The following is a 14,806-nucleotide window of genomic DNA, read 5'->3' as shown; positions in this document are numbered from 1 at the left end:
TGAATTTCAGATAAACAAGGATTTTTTTTTTTTAAGTTTAAATATGTCCCAAATATCCCATCTAGAATCTTCTAGGGTTCTGGAGCTGGAGACCCTTCTAGACCCCCTAGCCAGGGACAACAAGCTCAAATATCCAGAGAGATCAGGCAGGTGACACCTGGGTTTTTATGTGAAATCTCCCTATTTTTAACTGTTAGCCTCACATTCAGTTAAAAATAAAACCCACTGTGTGGACAAAAGGAAACAGCTCTGGCCAGTTTATAAACTATGATGAGGCCAAATCCTTTCAAGCATTGTAAAGATGAGGAAATGAGGCCTCGGGAAGACAGTTGTCAGCAGGGCTACACAGCTAAGGTTTCTCAAAAGATAACAGAACAATCATCCTGGAAATGTTGAAGACAAGCAGTCTGAAAGAGCCGGGGCGGGAGCATTCCACGCAGGCTGGAGAGCGTTTTCCTCTCTTTCAGCTTATCAGACTCTGAGAACATTCTGTAAGGTGAGCGGTTGAGGTCACTGAGCATCAGAAAGGTAAAGTGTCACCCTCTGCCTAAGGTCACAAAGGTAAGTGTCCACAGGTAAGTCTAGGGCTGCTTTTCACTCCACCTCTGATTTTGATGATATAATATCTAAGCTTCCTTTAGAATCCTAATGGAGGCAAACTCCAAATCCGATTCTCTACCTCATAAACAGAAGCGAGTCAGGAGGCCAGCCTGAGTGCTGAGACTTTTGACCAGTTCACAAATAAAGAAGGGGTTAAGTAGTCAAGGTTCCAGCCATGTCGCCAGGCTCGTAGGCATTTACCTTGTGTTTTCTGTCCTAGCAGCTGTACACGTACAGCCTGTCCTGCTGCTGGACATTGATTTGTCTCCTGTACATCTTTGCATAGGAAGGATGTTCTGAAAGGTGTTCCTAAAGATTTTGTTGGAGAAGGAAAGGAAGAAGGACACAAACGGAACAAATATTTATTGCGAGCCTAGTGTGCGCCATGCACTGTCCAACTCGTGGCATATAGTCCTTTCCCAGCTCTTTGCGTACCTGAATGATTCTTTTTTTCAGGCTTCAGCTCAAAAATCACTTCGTCAGACTGCCTTCCCTGACGACCCTCTCTAAAGAGCCCCTCCTCCCCCACTATCTCTTTAACTTGCTTAGTTTCTCCATTGCATTAAAATCTGTATTTATCTTGCTAGTTTAAGGACTAGCTCCCACTACAGACTGCAGACTCCATGAGGTCAGGACGGCATCTATCTTGTTCTCAAGTGTGTGTCTAGTGCCTCTTAACGGGATTTGGCATGGTACGTGCTCAACAAACAGGTTAAATATTTATGAGTAAATATTCATGATAATACATATTTATGTGCCAGCCTTTCGACTAATCGAATACCGACTAATCATTCTTTAAGTTTCTCTAAGCCTCGTGTCCTATTAAGTAGGAGGTGCAGATACAGTTCTAGGGAGAGAGAAATTGTTAGAAGAATTGGCGCGAAGAGCTGTAGAGTGTTTTTCCCCAGGTCACACAGCAGCCTGTGAATTTATACTTCCTGGACTGATTATGGGACAGCTTGCAAACAAATTATCTGCAAACGAATGAAGGCTATTTTTAAAGATCCCTGTGCCTGGAAGTTCTAGGCGGTGACACAAGAGAACCCCGAGTTCCAACCCCGAGCCAAGCCCCGTGGTCCTCGAAAACTACGAATCCCAGGATGCACCGCAGCGCAAGGGCCCAGCGCTCCGCGCGCGGTTCCCCCAGACGCGCCCGAGGTCGCCGCCCCTGAACCAGGAAGACGCCCCCTAACCCGGCCCGCCACGCCTCCTGGACCCGCGCGGGGCCTGCCGGGACTTGTAGTCTCCTCGGGTTGGGAGTGCCCGCTCTGGAATCTCTGCCGCCGTCTGGGGGCTGAGGCAGCGCGGGCACGCGTGCGCAGTGCACGGGTGGGCCGTCGTGGGCGCCGCTCCCGGCAGCTCGGTGCCTGTGGGACCAGGGGCCGCGGCGGCGCCGGTGCTCCGGGGCGAGGGCCGCCGTGAAGTTCGGCGTGAGGAGCGCGGCCGCGCCGGGGCGGGGTGAGCGGGGCCGGGCTCCGGGAGCGCGGCGCCGGCTGAAGCGAGCTGGGAGGCTCGAGGGACCGGCGGGCGCTGGTAAGTGCGGGCCCGCGGGCAGTGGGGGGCGCGGGGTTCCGGGCTGCGCCCCCGAGGCCTCTCTCCTGGCGGGTCGGCCCGCGCGGCTGCACCTGGTAGAGGCCGCGGGGCCGGCTCACCTGCGCGCGCCGAGTTCTGGGTGGCGGGAGGGGGCGGCGGCGGCGTCTTCCCGCGGCTCCTTCCTTTATTGTTTTCCTGACCTCGGTCCTCGGCGGCGTCCGGCCGAGGAGGGTGGGGAGCCCGGCGGCGGTCGCCGTCGCCGAGGAGCCGTGCGGTGGCTCTGCTAAAAAGTACCGTCGCGCCGTCCTCCCGGACGCGCGGCCGGCCAGCTGTCGGGGGATTCCTGGCGGGCGACGCCTGTCGAATGGCTCGACTTCAGGGCTGAGCTCACGGGGGCTCAGCTGCCTAGGGCATCGTCTTGTATTATTTTAATGCGCTTTCACTTTAGGACTCGCCGAGTCAGAAGTCGACTCCGCCCTGTGCCCTAGCATCCTGCAGTATTAGTGCTTTACCCTCGCACCTTAATGGTGCAGTGACCAGTGCGAAAGTTGGAAGTGACTTGTCCAGGGTCACGCAGGTAGGACCAAGGAGGCGACCAGAACCCAGGTCTTTAAGCTTAGAGGCCAGCTGCCAGTCTCACCGCTTTGGGACTGTGCTGAGTGGTTTGTGGTTTATTTCAGATGCTTTCTATTGACTCTCCTGGATAGTCCATCAGAGGGGAAAGTGTTGTCATAATGAAAGTCGTGTTTACTGCCTTTGGTAGAATTCTAGTTATGCTGTGCCCAACAGCAGAGCATTTGCCCCCGGCTGGGCACCTAAATAATGAAAACTCGATCGCTCTGTTGGGGGCAGGTCCAAGAGGAGCTTATAGAAGATATAGTCAGGCAATTTGGGCCATTTTTTTCCCCCTCCGATTTCACCTTACAATCCTATAATGCTTGTTTTCTTGTTTTATGATTGATCGTTGTTGGTTTTGATAAGATTTTCTTTGCTGTAACGGAGTCGTTTCCGTTTGTCAATTCGTTTTTTTAGCTAGAAAATCTTATTTCCTGTGTGCTTAACGACTGGAACCAATAGCGCACTATGCGGTTTATACCATAGTCTTTTATCCAAGAACTACTGATCTGTCTGCTTTATTTCCCCCCAGGCACTCAACTTACACAGTTTCTATGTTAGTTTAATGCCATTGAAACTCTCTACAGCAAAATTGGGGTAAGCTTTATATGATTCAGAGAAAAACTTGAAAAAATCATTTTGTAAAACTAAATGTTTTTTTCACAGAAGAACTTGAAGAATTGTTATTTGAAAAATAGTAAGGTTCATTCTGACTAAAAAGCCTATTGCTTTTCATACTCAAAATTTCATATTAACACATTTGTGGCAAAAGATATTTCCCCAGGTAGAGTTAGTTTAAATCCTTAACTTGGCCATGTCTTCCCAGGGGAAATTACATTTTAGAATATTTATGTATTTAAACAAGAGTATTGAAGCTTAGCAGAATTTGAGTTAATAGTTAATTTATTTTATAGCGCTGTAAACCCTGCAGTGTATCCATTGACAGGATTCTCTTGAAGAGTGTACCTGTATCAAAGGATATGGCCATGCATTTGTCCTTTGTGGTAAGCAGAGGATAACTTGGTGACGTTAAGGATATGTGATTTATATGTATTGAAACTGCTTCATGCCTCATTTTATCTTGTTAATTAGTATTTTTATTGTTGCTTTTGAGAAAGGGGGGGAAGTAGCAGGTTTGTATCCCCCTCCCCCCTAGTTTTAGCAATGTAGCAAAATAGGAAAGAGGTGGTGTGTAAATGTGAGTTTGTCATAGACTAGGAGAGACAGTAAAACAGGATAAGTATACAATTGTTAGGAAACTGCCATGAGTTCATAAGCCGGAAGGACCGTTTTAGAATTGTTTAAGGACATTAAGAATAGCATAGAGTTATTTTCTTTAAAAAGTCACTGTGGGCAATACTCACATGTCGGTTGTTAATATATAGGTTGTGATATTGAAAACTCCTAGGAGAATAACTTGGGAAAGATGGAAACATTTTATATTTTTATAGGGCTTTTTCTCAAAAAACATTTAATGCAGCTTTAAAAAAAAGACTTTTATTTAAGCCTGAAAGTTCATACATTCCTACTGCAAAACCCACAGTTACTTCTACTGATGATAATTTGTAATCCAGAATGAAATCCATGAAGTAATTTATTAGCATAATTTAAGTCGGGCTTTGACATTGAAGTACTGTTTGATGTTAAATAATTGTTCTTGTTTAAATAACTGTCATTTAAGAATGAGGAAGATAAATAGTTTTCTGAATAAAATGTAGTTAATTATTCAGATGTGACAGTAGTTACTCACACTCTGCCTTTATTAGACAGAAAATTTCAAGTTCTATAGCAGTAACTACCTCAGCTTTATTACTTTTTCACATGCTTGAGCGTTTTACTTTTGATAATATTAAAATTTGATTTTAAATTTCAAGGTGATTCTCTCATTTAGATCTGCAATGACACAATAAAATGGCTTTATTAGGAGATAAATATTAACATTTAGTTTTAATTCTTTTGACCATTTGTAAGTACCTAGCATTTGGAAATTTATTGACGGGTATCAGAAAAGAGTTCTTAGGGTAGAAACTTTCGGTAGCTTTAGATGCTTGTCTGCAATGCTTAATTATTTTTAGAAACATAAATGTATGGAATTTTTTTAATTTAAAAATAAAAATTGTTGGTATTTGTTGCAGCAATAGGATTTTGTTACACTTAATGAGTGACATTAAACCATTTGAACTCTGAGTGATATTTTTTCCCAGTAGTTGCTGTATGATAAAGAACACGTGAGTTTGTAATTCCTAGAAGATATTTAAGCAAACATGTGCTTGCTGTTTATTTTGGTAAGCCTCTGATTAGTTGAATTGCTTTGATTCAGGAAGATGGTATTTTGAGGATTTTAAATCATAAACATTCTTTGAACTGGAATTTCTGTTGAATGTAAAAGAAAAATCAAAGTCATTTAGGATATTTTTTTAACACTTAAGTCTTTAGAGTCTTAAAAATATTGAAGTCTTAAATACTTTTTCCTACATGGAACCCTTATCAGACTTATCAGTCTGATAATTTTATTCTTCAGAAAGTTGTGGGTTTACTCCTTCGAGTAGCCTAGACTTTAATAGTTTAACCCTTGAAATCTGGATTCTGGATTCAGTTTAACCTCTTCTTGAAGAAAGGACAATCACAGGCACTTAGAACTGGAAGTGGTCTCAGAGGACTTGTAATGTAGCATCTTGCTGGGTACAGTAAATCCCCCATGGGAATTTCCACATCAGGCGTTCCTCTCATTACTGAGGGCAGTAATGCTGTTCCGTATGTCGTCAGGTTATTGAGCAGTCTGAGCTTGGTGAGAACAAACTTAAGACAGTTATATTTTTCAACATTGACTGCTTTCAACTATGCTTTGTTGGATCTTCCCTCTCCCTGCTTCCTCATGATTTCATGGACAAATGGTAGCTTTTCTATCATTTACAGCGATTAAAAGCTCCAGTCTAATCTATTTCAGTTTAAACCTTCAATCTCCTATTAAAGCTCCACTCCTCATTTAACCCAGTATCTGGCCACTTATTCCCTGAAGCACTTGGAGTGGGGAGGGATTGTGGTATGCTCCCTGGATACCTCTTTCTTTTCCCTCTTTGTGGATGTATTTGAACAGAGACTAGTTAGAAGAGGCAACTATTTCTTACCTGTTGTTATTAAAGCCTTTTCTTGATTAACAGTGGCGAGCCATTAATGTCTAGTGGTAGGCTTCCAAACTGGAATTTTTGGTGAGATCTTGCAGGGAGACTCCCCACTGTGCAGTCCCTGGATATGAAATTTGCTGTGGGTAAACCTTTACCAACCTACACTCCCTCCTCCTCATTTCTGTCCTCTCAGTCTACTTGCTGGTTCCTATGAATGTTTGGGGGTAAGGTGGGTTTCTCTCTGCAGCCAGATTTTTTGATAACAGCAAAACAGCTCAAGTCCAGCTACCTTCTGTAATTTACACTTAATCCACTGGAAACTTACTTCCTTTTGCTGTCAAATGGTGGCCTGCAGCCTGCTTAAGTCTGCTCCCTTTCTGTGCCCTGCCATTTCTCATCAATTCTCTTTGTCCCCCTTGCTCAAATAGGCACAGGGTCAGTCACTCAGTCTGCTTCATAAGCAGACATTGAACTGGAGAAAGAGGTGACAATTTCTCCTTCTTGTAGGCACTTCTGATCTTGGTGAATGATTCTCTTGGGGCCCCCTACCACTGCTTTTGGGTGACCATCACCTTCCTTCTCCCTGAACACTTGGAATACTTGTCGTTTTTTCCCCTCTCTTCTGTCAGCTGCTCGTGTAGAGTGGAATGACGGTAAGACGTTGGTTAGAGTACCCTAGCCCTGAGGTGTGTGTGGGGTGTTGGGGCCAGACTCCACAGATGTTTGATCCTTGATGTCTGTATATCTTAAGCTTTGTGTTTGTTGACAATTTTGGGACAAGACTAGTCTCATTCAGCGTCTAATCAGGACTTCAGTAGTGAAGTCCTGTGGGCCTAATGAAGTCTCACTGTGCAGAATTTAATTTTTCTTTTTCTTTTGTCTCTTTCTGATTTTTGTTTTGTTTTTATTTTTTTGACTTACTTCATGGTTCCTGACTGATGAAGTGTTAACTGTGTGTGTTAATTTATGAATGTTTGTATGATCTAACTGCCCCCTTAGAGCACAGGTAAAGCTGAAGGATAGATTTTGTGGAGGTTTTAATTACACAGTTTTATCTGTTCTTACCTCATACTAGCTTTACTGAAAGTATAAATCCAAACAGCAATATAGTATCGAACCTTTTTCCTTCCATCATCTAAGCAAACCAGTCGATTAAATCGTTTGCTAGGCCATTTCTCATCAGATGAGGCAAAAGCGGCTTTCTGTCTGGAAACTTAAACATTAATATTTGATGCAATAATTATGGGTCCCTTAATTTTTCATTCAACAAATTGTTACTGAGTCCCTTCCATGTTCCAGCCACTGTCTTAGGCATTGGAGAAACAATAGTAAATAGAAAAAAAATCCCTGCTCTCATGGAGCCTACATTCCAGTGTGGGGAAACAGACAAGAAATAGGTAAATAAGTAAATGATATTGTTTGTTAGCAATAAATACTAAGGAGAAAAATGAAGTGGGGAAAGGAGATGGGAAGTGGCAGGACAGTTTGGAGCATTTGCAGTTTTAGATGGGACGTCAAGAAGGCTTCCCTGAGAAAGTGACATTTGAGTTAAAAGGCTCCGAGTGGGGAGCTTGTCTAGTGTAGTCGTCGTCAGTGGCTAGGTGAGTAATCAAGCGGGGGAACTGGGACAGGTTGGGGTGGGGGGTAGGTGAAGCCTGTATGTCTTTGTAAGAGCTTTGGTTTTTACTTTGAATGAGATGGGGTTGCATTAAAACAGTGGTTCTTAACCTTGGCTGAATGTGGGAATTATTGGGGGAGCTTTAAAAATGTACTGATGCTTAGATCCCATCTCCAGAGTTTCTGATTTAGTTGGTCTGGATGCTCTAATCTAGGCATCAGGATTTTCAGAAAACTCCCAGGTAATTTTAATAAGCAGCCAAAGTTGAAGAGATTTGAGCAGAGTGACATTTTATAGTACTGGAGAGCATGGGCTTTAGAGCCAGATTACCCTGGTTTGGATCCTGGCTCTGCCACTTCCTAATCATGTGACCTTGGACAAGTTATTTTTAAAATCTTCTGTGCTTTGGTTTTCTCATCTGTAAAATTGTTGTTATAAGGATTAAATTAATTTTAAATATTTGCTTGGCAGATATTGAATAAACACTCGAACATATGTTTTAATGAGATCACTCTGACAGCTGTATTGAAAATGGAGTGAAGGGGGCAGGGAAGCCCGTGCAGTAATCCAGCTAAGAGGTGACGGTGGCTTGGACCAGAGTGGCAGCAATGCAAATGGTGGGATTCTGGATATATTTAGAAGGTGGAGCCAGTAGGATTTGCTTATGGACTGGACATGGAATGAGAGAAAGAAGTCTTGATCAAGTGTGACTCCAGATTTTGCCTGAACAGCTGGAAGAAGGGAGTGACTGACTGTTTACTGAGATGGGAAGGACAGAGGGGAACAGATTGCTGAGGGGGTATATCTGGGCTCAGTTTGCTAAGTGTGAGAGGCCTGTTAGGTAAGTAAGTAGATCCGTAGAGTTGGCAGTTGTATACCTGAGTCTGGAGTCCAGCAGAGCGTCCAGGGCTGGAGATAGCAGTATTTAGACCCATGTGAATGAGTGAGCTCACCAAGAGACTGAGTGTAAATAGAGAAGAGGTCCGTGGACCATCCCCTGGGACACTACAACAGTCAGAGGTCTGGGAGAGGAAATGTTTTTTAAGGTTTCTGATGTGCTCTGGAATGAAAGATAAAAAACAATTATAATTCTTTTTTTTTTTTTTTAAACAGCTTGGTTAAGGAATAATTCACTCAAAGTGTGCAATTCAGTGGTTTTTAATATATTTGCAGAACTGTGCAACTGTTATCACAGTCAGTTTTAGAGTATTTTTATCACCTTAAAGAGAAACCCTGTACCCTCCCATCTCTAGGCAACTCTTCATTCCCTCCCATCCCCCATACTCCTAGGCAACTACTAATCTACTTTTTGTGTTCATAGATTTGCTCATTCTGGATATTTCAGATCAGTGGAATCATATAGTGTGTGGTCTATTTAGAGAGAAGTGATATCCGTTAGTCCCTGGCTTCTAGATTCATTAGATGCTAAATCATTTGGTAAAGGTGGGGGCTGTAAGATGTCACCGCTGTGAAGATACATATACGTACATTTTCCTCTTTGTAATTGGTAAGAACACTGGGGTGAAATTTTGAGACTGAATATTCTGTTTCCTAACAACCTGTTTTCTAGTGGTATTAGTATTCATTGAAGACTCTTGCTTAAATCAGTGATTATATTGGAATTGCAAAGTGATGATTTTCTATTACTATCATATTTTCAAAGATCATGAGTTCATACTAACTCTAATTCAGATGCATTGTATAGAATTGTTCCTTTTGTTTTGTATTTGTACTTTTTTCTCTTACTGTGAAAATCTAGGTTCCTAATAACAAAATTTGTTTTATTTTACTTTAAATATAATCATAGCATCAGTATGTTTACATTGTCCTATTATGCACCTGAAGTACTATCATTTACATAAAGTTGTTTCAGAATTACAGTAGCAAGTAGGATTGCTGGTCATAGGGTAAATGCACATGTTAAATAGTGCCAGATTCATCTCAGTAGGGTCTTACCGTTCTGCATTCCCACCAGCAGTATAAGAGAGTTACTGTTTTCTTACAGCCTTACTAGTATTGTAGGTTGTCAAATTTTTGAATTTTTGCCAGTCTCATAGATGAGAAATGGTATCCCTGTGTAGTATAGATTTTTTTGAACTTTTCTCATGAAAAAAAGTTCTTATTAACCTTTCTCTTTGTAATGAAGAATTGTGAACTTCCACAGAAGTAGACAGGATTGTATAACTACAGTACCCATCATCTAGCCCCGACAACTGCCCACCCAGGCCATCCCTCCTTCATCCAGCCCTCCTTCCAGAGTATTCAGATAATGTTTTGCCTCTGTATGAATACATACCTCTAAATGATGAGGATTCATTTTCTTAGTAACATAACCGCAATACCATCACCACGCTGAAAAAATATATATCTGTTTCCTTAATATCATGAGGCAGTATTCAAATTTTCAATTTCCTTAGATAACTCAGTGTTGTTGTTAACAAGATTTAAATAAGGCCCACATGTTGTGATTATGTCTTTTTCAGGTCTTTTAACTTATACGTTCTTCCTCCAGTTCCTTTCTCCCTGCTCCCTTGGAATTTGTTTCTGAAGAAGCCATGTTGTTTGTCCTGAGAAACTAATTATAGTTTGAATTTTGCTATTTGAATCTCTGTGATATAGTTTAATGTGTTCTTTCTCTGTCTTCTCTATTTCCTATAAATTGGTAGTTAGATCTAGATTCAGGTATTTGTACATTTTTTTTTTCATAAATGTTTTATAGATGGTATAAATTCCACAAGGAGACACATGAAGTCTGGTTGTCTTTTTTTTTTTGTGGTGTCGGTAGCAGTGCCTACTGTATCATATGTCATTTTGGGATTTTCTTATCATGAGTGAAGTTGAGCGTCTCAATATGTTTGAGGGTCATTTTTATGTCTTTTTCTGTAGAATGTTCATGTCTTTTGCCCACTTTTCTATTGAAGTTTTTGATATATTTCCCTTGACATTTTTTGCAGACTCTTTAAATGTTAGGGAGATTAACCCTTTGTAATATAAGCTGCAAGTATTTTCTACTGGTTTTGACTTGCTGATCAGGATTTGCCATGCAAAATATTTTTTAAAAAGTTATTTGTAGTCAAATTTATTAATGAATTTTTTATTCTGCTGGATTTTTAAAACTTTTTCGAGTTTAAATTACATACAATAAACTGTATCCATTTAAAGTTTACAGTTTGATGAGTTTTGGCCATATTGTTGCATGCAGTAGGAGTTCCTTTATATTGTAGACTGCTATTCCATTGTATAAACATACTACATTTTATTTATCTATTCACCTTTTGATAAAGGACATTTGGGTTGTTTCTAGTTTGTAGCTATTATGAATAAAGCTGCTACTAATAGTTGTGAATTAGTCTTTGCATGAATATATGTTTTCATTTCTCTTGAGTAAATACTTAGGAATAGAATGGCTGGGTCATAGGGTAGGTGTATGTTTGGTTTTATTGCCAGAACTTTTCCCATAGTGATTGTACCATCTTACATTCCCATCAACAGTACATAAATTCTGGAGGCACCACACCTTTGATAACATTTGGTGTTGTCAATCTGTTTTAATTTTAGCCATTCTGGTGAGTATATATGGCATCTTTTAAAAAAGAAATTTGGCATTATTGAGGTATAATTTTACATACAGTAAATTTTATCTCTTTTAGTGTATAGTTCTATGAGTTTTGACAGATACATGTAATTATATAAGCTCTACCACAATCAGGATATGCAATAGCTATGTTGCCAAAAAAAATGTCTCTCTTGTTCTTTCTCTCTTTTGTTGTTGTTCTCTCTTGTTCTTCTATCGCAAGCCCTAGCAACTCTGATCTGTTTTTTATCACTGTAGTTTTTGTTTTTGTTTTTGTTTTTTTTAAATTTGTATGCAATACAGCTTACTCTGTGTGGTATTTGAGCCTATTTTTGATAAATGCATAGTTGTGTATCCGATTACAATCAAGATACAGAACAGTTCCATCACTCCATAAACTACCCTTTGAAGTCAGTCCCTCTCACTGATCTGTTCTCTGTCCCTATAGCCGTTTGGTCTGGCTTTTTTCACTTAACAAAATACCCATATTGTGTGTATCAATACTTTGTTCCTTTATCTTGCTAAGTAGTACTCCATTGTATTGGATGTACCACAGTTTCTTCATTTACCAGTTAAAGGACATTTGGTTTGTTTCTGCTTTTTGCCAATTATGAATAATGTTGCTTTAAACATTTGCATATAGGTTTTGTATAAACATAAGTTTTCAATTCACTTGGATAAATACCTAGGAGTGGCATTGCTGGGTCATATTGTTAAGGGTACGTTTAACTTTCTAAGAAACTGCCAAACTGTCTTCCCAAGTTACTGTGCCGTTTTGCATTCCCACCAGCAATATGAGAGACTGGTCATTTGTTTCACATCCTTGCCAGCATTTGGTATTGTCAGGGTTTTATTTGTTTGTTTTTGTTTTAGCCATTCTAGTAGGTATGTAGTGATATCTCACAGTTTTTATTTGTATCATCTTCCTGACTAATGATGAGCATCTTTATGTGCTTATTTATTTTTTGTATGTCTTCCTTTTTCTTTCTTTTTTATTATTTTTAAAAAACTATATCTTCTTTGTTGACTTGTCTGTTCACATTTTTTTGCCTATTTTCCTATTTGGTTGTTTGTCTTATTGAATTGTAATAATTCCTTGCCTATTTTTGGATATCAGTTATTTGATAGATATATGTATACTGAATATTTTCTCCTGTTCTGTGGCTCATCTTTTGATTTCTTATTGGTGTCTTTCAAAGAGCAGTTTTTAATTTTGATTAAGTCCATTATATCAACCATTATATGGTTTAGGCTCTTTGTGTCTTATCTAAGAAATCTTTGTCTACCCCTAAAGTCATGAAGACTTTATTTATGTGTATATATAAATGTCTTTAAAAGAATATATCAGTATATATACATGTGTGTGTGTGTATATGTATATATATATTTTTTTCCAGAAGCTTAACTGTACATTAGGTTTCTGATCCATTTCAAGTTAATTTTTTTCCACATGCATAGTTAATTTTTCCAGCACCATTTGTTGAAAGACTATATTTGGAATTGCTTTGACATCTTTGTTGAAAATTAACAGTATATGTATGGGTCTGTTTCTGGATGCTGTTCTGTCCCATTGATTTATTATATCTTTTCACCAATCCTACACTGTCTTTATTCCTACACTGTCTTTATTGCTGTAGCTCTGTTGTAAGTCTTGAAATCAAGTAATGTCAGTCTGTTCTTTAGGAAATAGATTTAGCTTTTAGCTTTTCTAGGTTATTTGCATTTCAGTATATATAATAGAACCACCTTGTCAGTTTTTATAAAATATCTTGGAATTTTGATTGGATATATTGTATCAGTAGTTCATTCCTTTCTGTATCTGGGTAATATTCCATTGTATGTATGTACATTTACCTGTTGATGGACATATGGGTTGTTTACAGTTTTTGGCTGTTGTGAATAGTGCTGCTATGAACGTTCACGTGTAAGTGTTTGAGTACCTGTTTTCAGTTCTTTTGGATATATACCTAGGAGTGGACATGCTGAGTCATATGGTAATTCTATGTTTAACTTTTGAAGAACCACCAAACTGTTTTACACAGCTGTTGTACCATTTTACATTCCCACCAGCAATGTAGGTGGGTTCCAATTTCTACACATCCTTGCCTATACTTATTATTTTCCTCTCTTAATTATATCCATCCAGGTGAGTGTGAAGTGGTATCTCACTGTGGTTTTGGATTACATTTCCCTAATGACAAATAATACTGGGCAACTTTTTGTGTTCTGGTTGGCCATTTGTTTTATCTTCTTTGAGAAATGTCTTTTCAAGTCCTTTGTCCATTTTTTAATTGGGTTTGTTTTTTCGTTGTTGAGTTGTAGGAGTTATTTGTATATTCTGGATATTAGACCCTTATTTGCAAATATTTCCTCCCATTCTGTAGGTTGTTGTTTCATTTTCTTGATGTCCTTTGATGCAAAAAAGTTTTTAATTTTTATGAAGTCCAATTTGTCTTATTTTTTCTTTTGTTGTTTGTGCTTTCAGTGTCACATCTAAGAATTCATTGCCAACTCCATGGCCATGAAGAGTTTCCTCTACGTTTTCTTGAAGTTTTATAGTTCTAGCTCTTATATTTAGATTAATTCATTTTGAGTTACTTTTTGTATATGGTGTAAGATAGTGGTCCAGTTTAATTCTTCAGCACGTGGCTCTCCAGTTGTCCCATTACCGTTTGTTAAAGAGGCTATTCTTTCCCTATTGCATGATGTTGGCACTGTCGTTGAAAGTCAGTTAGCCATAGATGTATGGGTTTGTCTCTGGGCTCTCAATTCTATTCCTTTGGCCTGTGTCTTTCCTTATGACATACCACACAAGTTGACAGTTTTTACCTGCAGTATGTGTTAGTATAGTGTATTACTTTTCCAAGTTTTGATTACATTTTAGAAATTTTTTAGAACTTTGGGTAAGTTCATTAAAAAATTATCTCCAAGTGCCAGATCTGTAATAACACACATGTACAAACTTAATTTATAATTTTGTTTAAAACTTTTTGGGGGACTTTCTTGGTGGTGCAGTGGTTAAGAATCCACCTGCGAATGCAGGGGACATGGGTTCGATCCCTGGTGCGGGAAGATCCCACATTCCGCGGAGCTAAGCCCGTGCACCACAACTACTGAGCCTGTGCTCTAGAGCCCGCGAGCCACAACTACTGAGCCTGCATGCCACAACTACTGAAGCTCACGCACGTAGAGCCGTGCTCCGCAACGAGAAGCCACTGCAGTGAGAAGCCTGCGCACCGCAATGAAGAGCGGCCCCTGCACGCTGCAATTAGAGAAAGCCCATGTGCAGCAATGAAGAACCAATGCAGCCAAAAATAAATAAATAAATAAATTAATTAATTAAAGAAAACTTTTTGGCGTGTTTCACCATTTCTCTGGCTGCATACAGAGTAGTGATTCAGATAAGCAGTATATCAGGGTGTATTCTAATTGAATTTTCACCGTGAGTTAAACGAAAAAACAGTTACGTAAATAATTCAACCTGCCAAAAGATGTTGGCGCTGGCTGTAGAAGTACCTTTGGAGTAGGAATAGTCTGCAGATTTGCATCGCATCAGGAGGGAATCACATATCTACAGTTTTTAGAGAAAAATGGATGGAAACACTGCTTTTTATCCAAGCCATGGTTTTTAACTTTAATGAACATAACAAAAATTTCAGTCCTTCAGAATCAGAATATGATATGCCTCTGAAGTCTCCTTTAATCTGTGACTTCTCTTTCTCTCTCTCTCCTTTTTTTTTT

At 39.7% G+C, this 14,806-nt stretch overlaps 1 protein-coding gene across 8 annotated transcripts in view; it reads left to right on the top strand.

Moving 5' to 3' along the window:
- The first annotated feature begins 1,849 nt into the window (after positions 1-1,849).
- PLEKHA1 (pleckstrin homology domain containing A1) overlaps positions 1,850-14,806 on the top strand; it is a 57,717-nt gene continuing 44,760 nt past the window's right edge. For 2 of the 8 annotated variants that reach the window (XM_059901054.1, XM_059901057.1), the window contains exon 1: positions 1,853-2,133. The gene's annotated coding sequence lies outside the window, so the exon portion shown is untranslated. Of the gene's footprint in view, positions 2,134-3,280; positions 3,346-14,806 lie in introns of all 8 variants that reach the window. The other 6 variants (XM_059901053.1, XM_059901052.1, XM_059901051.1 and 3 more) reach the window with 5 other exon arrangements.

This window comes from Balaenoptera ricei, chromosome 16, assembly GCF_028023285.1.
Source record: "Balaenoptera ricei isolate mBalRic1 chromosome 16, mBalRic1.hap2, whole genome shotgun sequence".
Taxonomy (NCBI): domain Eukaryota; kingdom Metazoa; phylum Chordata; class Mammalia; order Artiodactyla; family Balaenopteridae; genus Balaenoptera; species Balaenoptera ricei.
The sequence above is the reverse complement of the archived record's forward strand: the minus strand, read 5'-3'. Positions and strand labels throughout refer to the sequence as shown.